This window comes from Otolemur garnettii, unplaced genomic scaffold (assembly GCF_000181295.1).
Source record: "Otolemur garnettii isolate 467f Iridium unplaced genomic scaffold, OtoGar3 scaffold00183, whole genome shotgun sequence".
In the NCBI taxonomy this organism is placed as follows: Eukaryota; Metazoa; Chordata; class Mammalia; order Primates; family Galagidae; genus Otolemur; species Otolemur garnettii.
In genome coordinates this window covers 3,129,214-3,137,178 of record NW_003852578.1, presented here as the reverse complement: position 1 = coordinate 3,137,178, position 7,965 = coordinate 3,129,214, and the positions used below count along the sequence as shown (strand labels likewise).

The 7,965-nt window shown below is 34.8% G+C and overlaps 1 non-coding gene across 1 annotated transcript; it reads right to left on the bottom strand.

The window, feature by feature from the left end:
• Positions 1 to 4,481: 4,481 nt before the first annotated feature.
• LOC111721782 lies at positions 4,482 to 4,584 on the bottom strand. Its single transcript, XR_002770798.1, has one exon. It is a non-coding gene; the product is annotated as a U6 spliceosomal RNA (small nuclear RNA).
• Between the last annotated feature and the right edge of the window lie 3,381 nt (positions 4,585 to 7,965).

Sequence of the window (7,965 nt, the reverse complement as noted above, 5' to 3'; positions counted from 1 at the left end):
AAGATCTACATTGTAAGAAAGGCACTGTTCAGAGAAATTAACTGGAACAGAGAGAAGACATAATATGGTATATCTGCAAAAATTGAAGAATAATTACAAAGAGAAAAAAGTATGGAAATCAGAAACAAGTGGATAAATGTGTGTCAAAATTTTATAATATTAAAATTATATCTTCTATATATGAAAATTATTTAAAACATTTGGGAGATTATTTTCCATTGGATATAAACCTGATTTTATTGTGTTTAGTGTATACCAATAAAAATAGTATTTCTTTATACTCTAAGTTTCTAAAAGACTTAGACTGACTTTGTCAGAGCCCATGGGAAAAGGGAGAGTGAACTGAAGGGGAGAAGTGTGATGCAGTGTTCTGTTGTTTTTAACAAAGTTTGATGCCATGCATCAAAATTGAAAATATGACCAACCAGATTAAGAACATTGACCTTTACACCCACCCCAAGGAATGTAATTGAAAATAAAAGAAGCATTCTAACTATGAGAGGCAATTTGTGCCATGGGTTCCAGCTTTTGCCTAATAATTGAATAGTTTGGGTTTATAGAAATGTCCTCACCCAAAAGTAATGTTTTTGTTTTAAAAATGAAGGATTTTTCATAAGTCACAAATCTAGGAGGAAAAATACAATAAAATATAAATTGTTAATTTCTGTATAGGTTTATAAATTTTATAAGAAGAATTTTTTAAAGCAGTCCTTTTAATCTTGTTTAAATCTATTATTTTAGGGGTGGCACCTGTAGCTCAAAGGAATAGGGTGCCGGCTCCATATGCCAGAAGTGGCACGTTCAAACCCAGCCCTGGCCAAGAAAAAAACTGCACAAAAACAAAAAACAACAGCAACAACAACAACAACAACAAACCCTGTTATTTTAGGCTAAAGTTTTGAAATCCCAAGAACTTCTCATCATAAATTCTCTCTCTTGATTGTTTGTATTCATTCAAGTTATTCAGAACGAGGCTATTTGTTTTATTCAACGTTCTATCCATTATTGTCTTTGCTAGTTTTTAAAATTTATCATCAATATATTACAAAATATAGTGCTGAATTGCAAATAGCTAAAGTGGAATGAAACATGCATTTTCTGATATAAACATGTTAAAATAATAGGCAGGTAAGGCATCTCTTTAAAAGTTATGTTGTCTTACAAAAGGTAGCTGGAAAGAAAGTTACAGAGTAACAAGTGTTATCAGATACAATTAGTCCATAATAGTAAAGAATCACCATGATTTTCTTGTAACATCTGAGATTTTTTATTCACTCATGGTATAGATTACTCAGTGGTGTAACCAGACAAGAAATCACATCCTTCAATACTTGGTCTAGGAATCTTAAACTAGCAATAATTCTCTATAAAATCTTTTTTTACAGCAAATAATGATGATGATGATGATACCAATGACTGTAATCCACAGATGAAACTAACAGGTAAAACATACTATAATATACTACACCATATATAAAGCTATTTAGCATAATAGATGACTAAGTTAAATTGAAAACAAGAATGAAAATTAAAGCACAAATAAGTTTGGCTAGGAGGAGCATGAATAACACAACTTTATATTTATTAGAACATAATTTTATTGTCCTAGTAATTAGAAAGTACACAAATATCATAGCTTTGGCAGTTCTTACATTTATATGTCATCCGTATTCTATGTGCAGTAAATTTTTAGTTTCTGTTCAGGTAAATGAAGGATTAGTAGTTAGCCACAGCTAAAGAAGACATTGATTACAGATATAATATTCTGCCTAGTTGAAAAATGAATATTCATTTAATTTCTTTATAGAGTGACAAACATTATATTTAATTTTTATTGATTTTTCTAAATTAACTAATTCTTTTACCCATGCAGAAGTCAAGATTAGATTTTATAAAGTTCATTTATACAAATACCATTTCATCTGTAAAAGGTGAGAATACTTTATAAGATAGGTTCAATAGAATTGGTAACCTCAGGTCAGGACTGAGGCTGTGCTAGATTGAATGACTTGACTTTTACTTTTGATCTATGTCTATAATTTTATTATCCTTAAATGAACCAGAAAATAAACTTGCTTCTACAACAAACCCCACAGGCTTTCAAGAACCCCACCGTTCTTTAACAAGATTTATTTTTTTAATAGGTAGGCAATAAGAAAAAATATCTACTAAAAGGCAAAATAAAAAAATTCTCCTTACATAGTGTTAGGGCTGAGACTGAGAACTGGAAGAATAAAATTCACTCAGGCCTACCATTTAAAAGACCTAAAAAGTTTGACAACAATGAAGTTGCACACACCTGGCTAAATTCTGGGAAAAAACGTCCTGGGACTCCTCACGCTTTGACACAATTAGTGGTGTCAGCTCCACCACCTCTGTGTTCAAGGTCCTCAGTTCACTGGGGGGACCTGGGACAGGGAGTGATTATCTCTCTCTGACAGGAGTCAGCATACCTGCTATCCCTGTCACTTGATTCCTGTAATCCAAGCATTGCTAGATTTGTTTTTTTCTCAGCACAGTTTCTTGTCTTCCAGTCCTAGTTGTTTTCTCGCTTGTTTGTTTTGTTTTTTAATCTTATGTGACTCTTGCATAATTTGTGTTTATTTCAGCAACTTCTTCCTTTTGCTTTTTATAGCCATTGTCTTTTGCATAACCACCTTTTACATTTGCAGCATATACCGATCTTTGTGGAAACTGAATAGAAAAGCTTCCCCTCTGCTATTATAACTTTGCAGAAACAGAAGGGATCCTCTACCCAAAGTATGATTTGGACAGTGAGAGTCATGATATCACACGGGCCCCAATAAGATATGAACATATTTATTAAGACCCACAATGAGGCTTCCTAAGAAGAATATGGTGTCTCCAAATAGGACTGAAATGAATTTAAAGAGCCAGGAAATGAGACTGACTTAGGAATTTACTCTTGGATTCCAGCATTCGATGAGAAAGGAAATGGATAATGTAATCATAATTAACACACTCTTTACTTTCACCAAGTCCAGTGTTATTGACTGAATTGTGTCAGCAGGCATAAAAATTTGTTTATTGACTAAAATTTATGTATTGAAGTCCTAACTCCTAGTCCATCAAAATGTGACTATATTTTTAGATAGGATTTTTTTTTTTTTTTTTTTTTGAGACAGAGCCTCAAGCTGTCCCCCTGGGTAGAGTGTTGTGGCTTCACTACTCACAGCAACCTCCAACTCCTGGGCTCAAGCGAGTCTCCTGCCTCCGCCTCCCAAGTAGCTGGGACCATAGGCGTTCACCACAACGCCTATTTTTTGGTTGCAGCCATCATTGTTGTTTGGCGGGCCTGGGCTAGATTCGAACCCGCCACCTTAGGTGTATGTGGCTGGCGCCTTAGCTGCTTGAGCCACAGGCACCGAGCCTTTAGATAGGATTTTTAAAGAAATCATTAAGTTAAAATAAGGTTACTAGAGTGGACCCTAATTCATGTGATGTCTTTATAAAAGGACAAGATTCGAACACAGAAATACATGGAGGGAAGACCAAGTGAAGAGACGGAGAAGACTGACACTGACAAGTGAGCAAGAAAGGGCTCGGAAGAAACAATTTCGCTGACACTTTAATCTTTGATTTCTAGCCTCCAGATTTGTTAGAAAATAAAATTTTGTTGTTTGAGCTACTCAGTACTTTTTATAGAAGCCTAGCAAATTAATACAAACACACTTTTGATTTGTAACAGTCTCACTTGATTTCTTTTTCAAGGGCCACAGTGGTGTGAAAATATTAAATGGATAATTTCAGGAATAAACAATAAATTTTAAATTGTGTGACATTCTAAGTAGTGTGATGAAATCTCATGCTGTCTAGCTCCATTTTGCCCAGAATGTGAATATCATCCCTTTGTCCATGCTGCACCTTATGCCACCCATGAGTAGTCACTCAGTAACCCTCTTGGTCTTTAGACTGACCTTTGTTGGTATAGCATTGTTTGTGCATAGCAGTTGCAGACCAATGCCAATCTGGTACGCTGTGAACACCAGTGGGGGTCTCTCACTGACCTGAAAATAAATAGTACTGTAATTTTGCAAAAAAACCTATATATTTTACACATCATTGTACAAGTAATAACATTTTATCCATATTCTCTATATGTTCTTTTCCTTATATTTTCTTTTCTTCATGTGTGGCTGCAACTTCCCTGCATGTTCTTTTTATTGTATTTTCTACTTTTGATGTGTGGCTGGGACAGATAGATTTGCTGCATTCACTGCATGCCTTATATATTTCCAGTCTCTCCCACAGGGACAAAGGCAGCAAAGGCCTTTTTGGGGGTAAGCTTTTCACTGCCTGTCTTGTATCTCTTCCTTTTGTTTTGGTATGAACTGTTCATTTTGTTGTCATGCCTGGTCCTTGATTGAACCCATGTCCAAAATAAATAGTACTGTAATTTCTCATTGCCATTGTATATTTTTATGGAGACCATGTGCATTTTGGGTGCACCTTCTTCTTTTTTTTTAATGGAGAGCTTCATGAATTTGCATGTCATCCTTGTGCAGGGGCCATGCTAATCTTCTCTGTATCGTTCCAATTTTAGTATATGTGCTACAGAAGCAAACATGGGTACATTTTCTTATGTTTTCTTCACAGAGTTGTTGTGCCAAATCTTTTTTTTTTTAAGTTATGCAATTGAGTTATCCAATTGAGTGTATCTCAATTTATTTTAGACCATTGTTACATTTTTTTCCTTTTCCTTTTTTTTTTTTTTTAAGAGAGAGAGTCTTACTTCCTTGCCCTCAGTAGAGTGCTGTGGAGTCATAGCTCACAGCAACCTCCAGTTCTTGGGCTTTTGCGATTCTCTTGCCTCATTCTCCCAAGTAGCCGGGACTACAGGTACCAGCCACAACGCCTGGCTTTATTTTGTTGCAGTTTGGCTGGGGCTGGGTTCAAACCCTCCACCCTCGGTATATGGGGCCGGCACCCTACTCACTGAGCCAAAGGTGCTGCCCCTGTGCCAAATCTTTCAAAAAGTATTTTCTTCCTAATTGTTTCTGTGAATGAAGTTGACTGGTGGTTATTTGTTTCCTGAAAAATCACATATGAATTGTACACTGGTATGTCAATGATGATGAAGAAAATTGTCATGAGCCAATTCTGAGTTCCTCTGTGACAGGAATACTCTCTCACACATTGATCAAGTGTGTCAACACCTACTTCTAGAGCATTATATAAGTGGATTACATCAGGCATGTTATTTATGCTATGTGGAAGGTACTGTAAGTACCCTTCCTGTTTTTGAAACATAACTTCTTACAGTCACACAGGGAGAGAAAGCAAATCTTATAGGTGCAAGGCCTATAGGTAAGCCTTTAAACAGTTCCATTTTGTGAGAGCAAGTTTGAAATATTTTGTGAGTTGGAATGTAGAAAGACCTGGATAGAACTCCCTATGTGGCTCAGGAGCTAATCATGTAGAAATGATTTAGAGCTGAGCCGGGGGGTGGGGGGGGGCTGGCCTGAAGGCAGGTACCAGTATATTTCAGGAATTTCCAGAGTACTCCCTAGGATGGATAACTGACTCCAGATGATCTGTTAAAAGTCAAGCATTCAATCAGCTTATTCCCCTAGAACCTTGTTTGTGGTCTTGTTTTCATTATAGAGTTTAAGAATAGTTATAGATAAAAGTAGTGAAATTGTTATAAGTTAATCATAGGAGAATTGTTATAAGTTAATCAACAGACTCCTTGGTGGGGGGCTGTGCTAGGCCTGTGTCAGGAGATTTTGAGTTACTTGTTTATTGATTAATAGTGTGTACATGCCATATGGCAGGCGTCCTCAAACTACAGCCAACCAGTCATGGTCTTCGTCTCTCAGGTTGCATATTTTGCACTTTTTCTTCTCCATCATCGTTATCCTCTTCTTCTTTCTGTTCTCTCTCATCCTCAGAATGAATAAGCTCTATAAATTCTGGCTCTATAAATTCTTCTTGTTCACTAGCTGAAGTAGTGAAAACATCCTTATCATTTCCTTCAAAATCTGACACCATCAGTTCTTTTTGTATCTCAACTACTGACAAATTATATTGCCTCTTCACCATATTTTTGTCTGTTTCATAGGAAGAAAACAATAGCAAAAAAAAAGTAAGCCATTGCATGACATAAATGGATTTACGGAATTATCAGACATGCTATATTTCCAGTCAGATATGCCATAATCTTCACCAAACACAAGTACATTGCTTACTAACTTCATTATGAAAACCATTTTTTTGCTAAAAAGAGTTCACAATTCATCTCTGCCAATAAGAAAAGTGTCAAGAACTGCTCATCCAAGAGTGCTGATGTGTGAAAATGTCATGGACAGGTGGATAACGGTTTCAATAACAAAAGTCATAAATGGTAAAACTGAAATTCCCTGTATAAGCAAAAATATAACAATAAAACACACCCATTGGTATGTGACTCCCTTATTTTACCTAATAATGGTCTCACATGGCATTTGTAGTGATGGTAGCATACTATTAATAATCGTTCTATTTTATTCTTAGTTGTTATTAATCTCTCATATAAGTTATGTTTAGAAAAAAATAGTACCATAAATTCTGCCTTATCCACAGGCCATATATCTGTTAGACCAGCCATGAACTTAAAATATTTTAAAAAAAAAAAAAAACTAATCTCCAGCAGATAGTGAAGGAAGATTATATATACAAAATTGTCACTATCTAAAGTTTCAGGTAATTACTAGGGAGTCTTGGTTGTATCCTTCTCAGAAAACAGGGGACTATTTAAAAAATTGTTATTCTTTTCTTTCTTTTCTTTACCGATGCCAAACCAGATTATCCAATTAATACTTAGTAATAAATGCACTACTATCAAGTTAACTAATATTTCATCACTTCACATATTTATCAGTTTTTTATAGTAAGAACACTTAAGATTGGCCTCTTAGCAAGTTAAGAGTATAATGTATGATTTGTATTTGTCAATTATATCTCAAGAAAGCTGAAAAAAAGTGTTTAGATTAAAAAGGAAATAATAATTTTGTGTTAAAACTATTAAAATTAACTGTTGTAACAGGGGTATTTTTTGTGTTTACTTCAGTCATTTATTAGTATATACACCACCTGGAAAGCTCAATTTTATTAACTATTATAAAAACAATTTTTGATGTCTATCTTTTGACCTCCTGGGAAGCTTGTAACAAACCCACAAGAATATATATATATACACACACACATATATATACAGCCACACCTACATATATGTATACATATGTGTATTATATATATATGTGTGAATATTTATGTATATTTACATATTCATATGTGTATAATTTTAATTTATTTCCATTTCCTATTGTAGACTCCAGGGAGTGATGGCATTGTGGATGTCATTCTCTTGGTTACAATGTGATTCTATTTATCATATAAATTTTCCCTCCTTAGAATCAGAGCAATGAAATAAGGCAGGTATTACTGGCAAATTTAGGCTGAGAAACTATGGAAGTACTTTATGGTTTTATTCTTATTTTTATTTTATTTTATTTCACTTCATTTATTTTTTTGAGACAGAGTCTCAAGTTGTTGCACTGGGTTGAGTGCCATGCATCATAACTCACAACAACCTCCAACTCTTGGGTTCAAGAAATCATCTAGCTTCATTTTTTCTATTTTTAGTAGAGATGGGGGTCTTGCTTTTTCTCAGGCTAGTTTCAAACTGTGAGCTCAAGGTATCCACCTGTCTTGGCCTCACAGAGTGTTAGGATTACAGACATGAGCCACTGTGCTCAGCCATGGTTTCATTTTTAGAGATTTCCAGATTGTATTAAGACATCTGTGCCTTATATACAGATGATTGCTAGATCAACTGATTGGTCAGTATACTGATAGAGATAGTCCCAAATTAAATAAAAGTAAAAGAAATTTTTTTTCTTTTTCTTTTTTTATTGAATGGTAACTATGTACATTAATGCACTTCTGGGGTACAGTGTCGGGTTT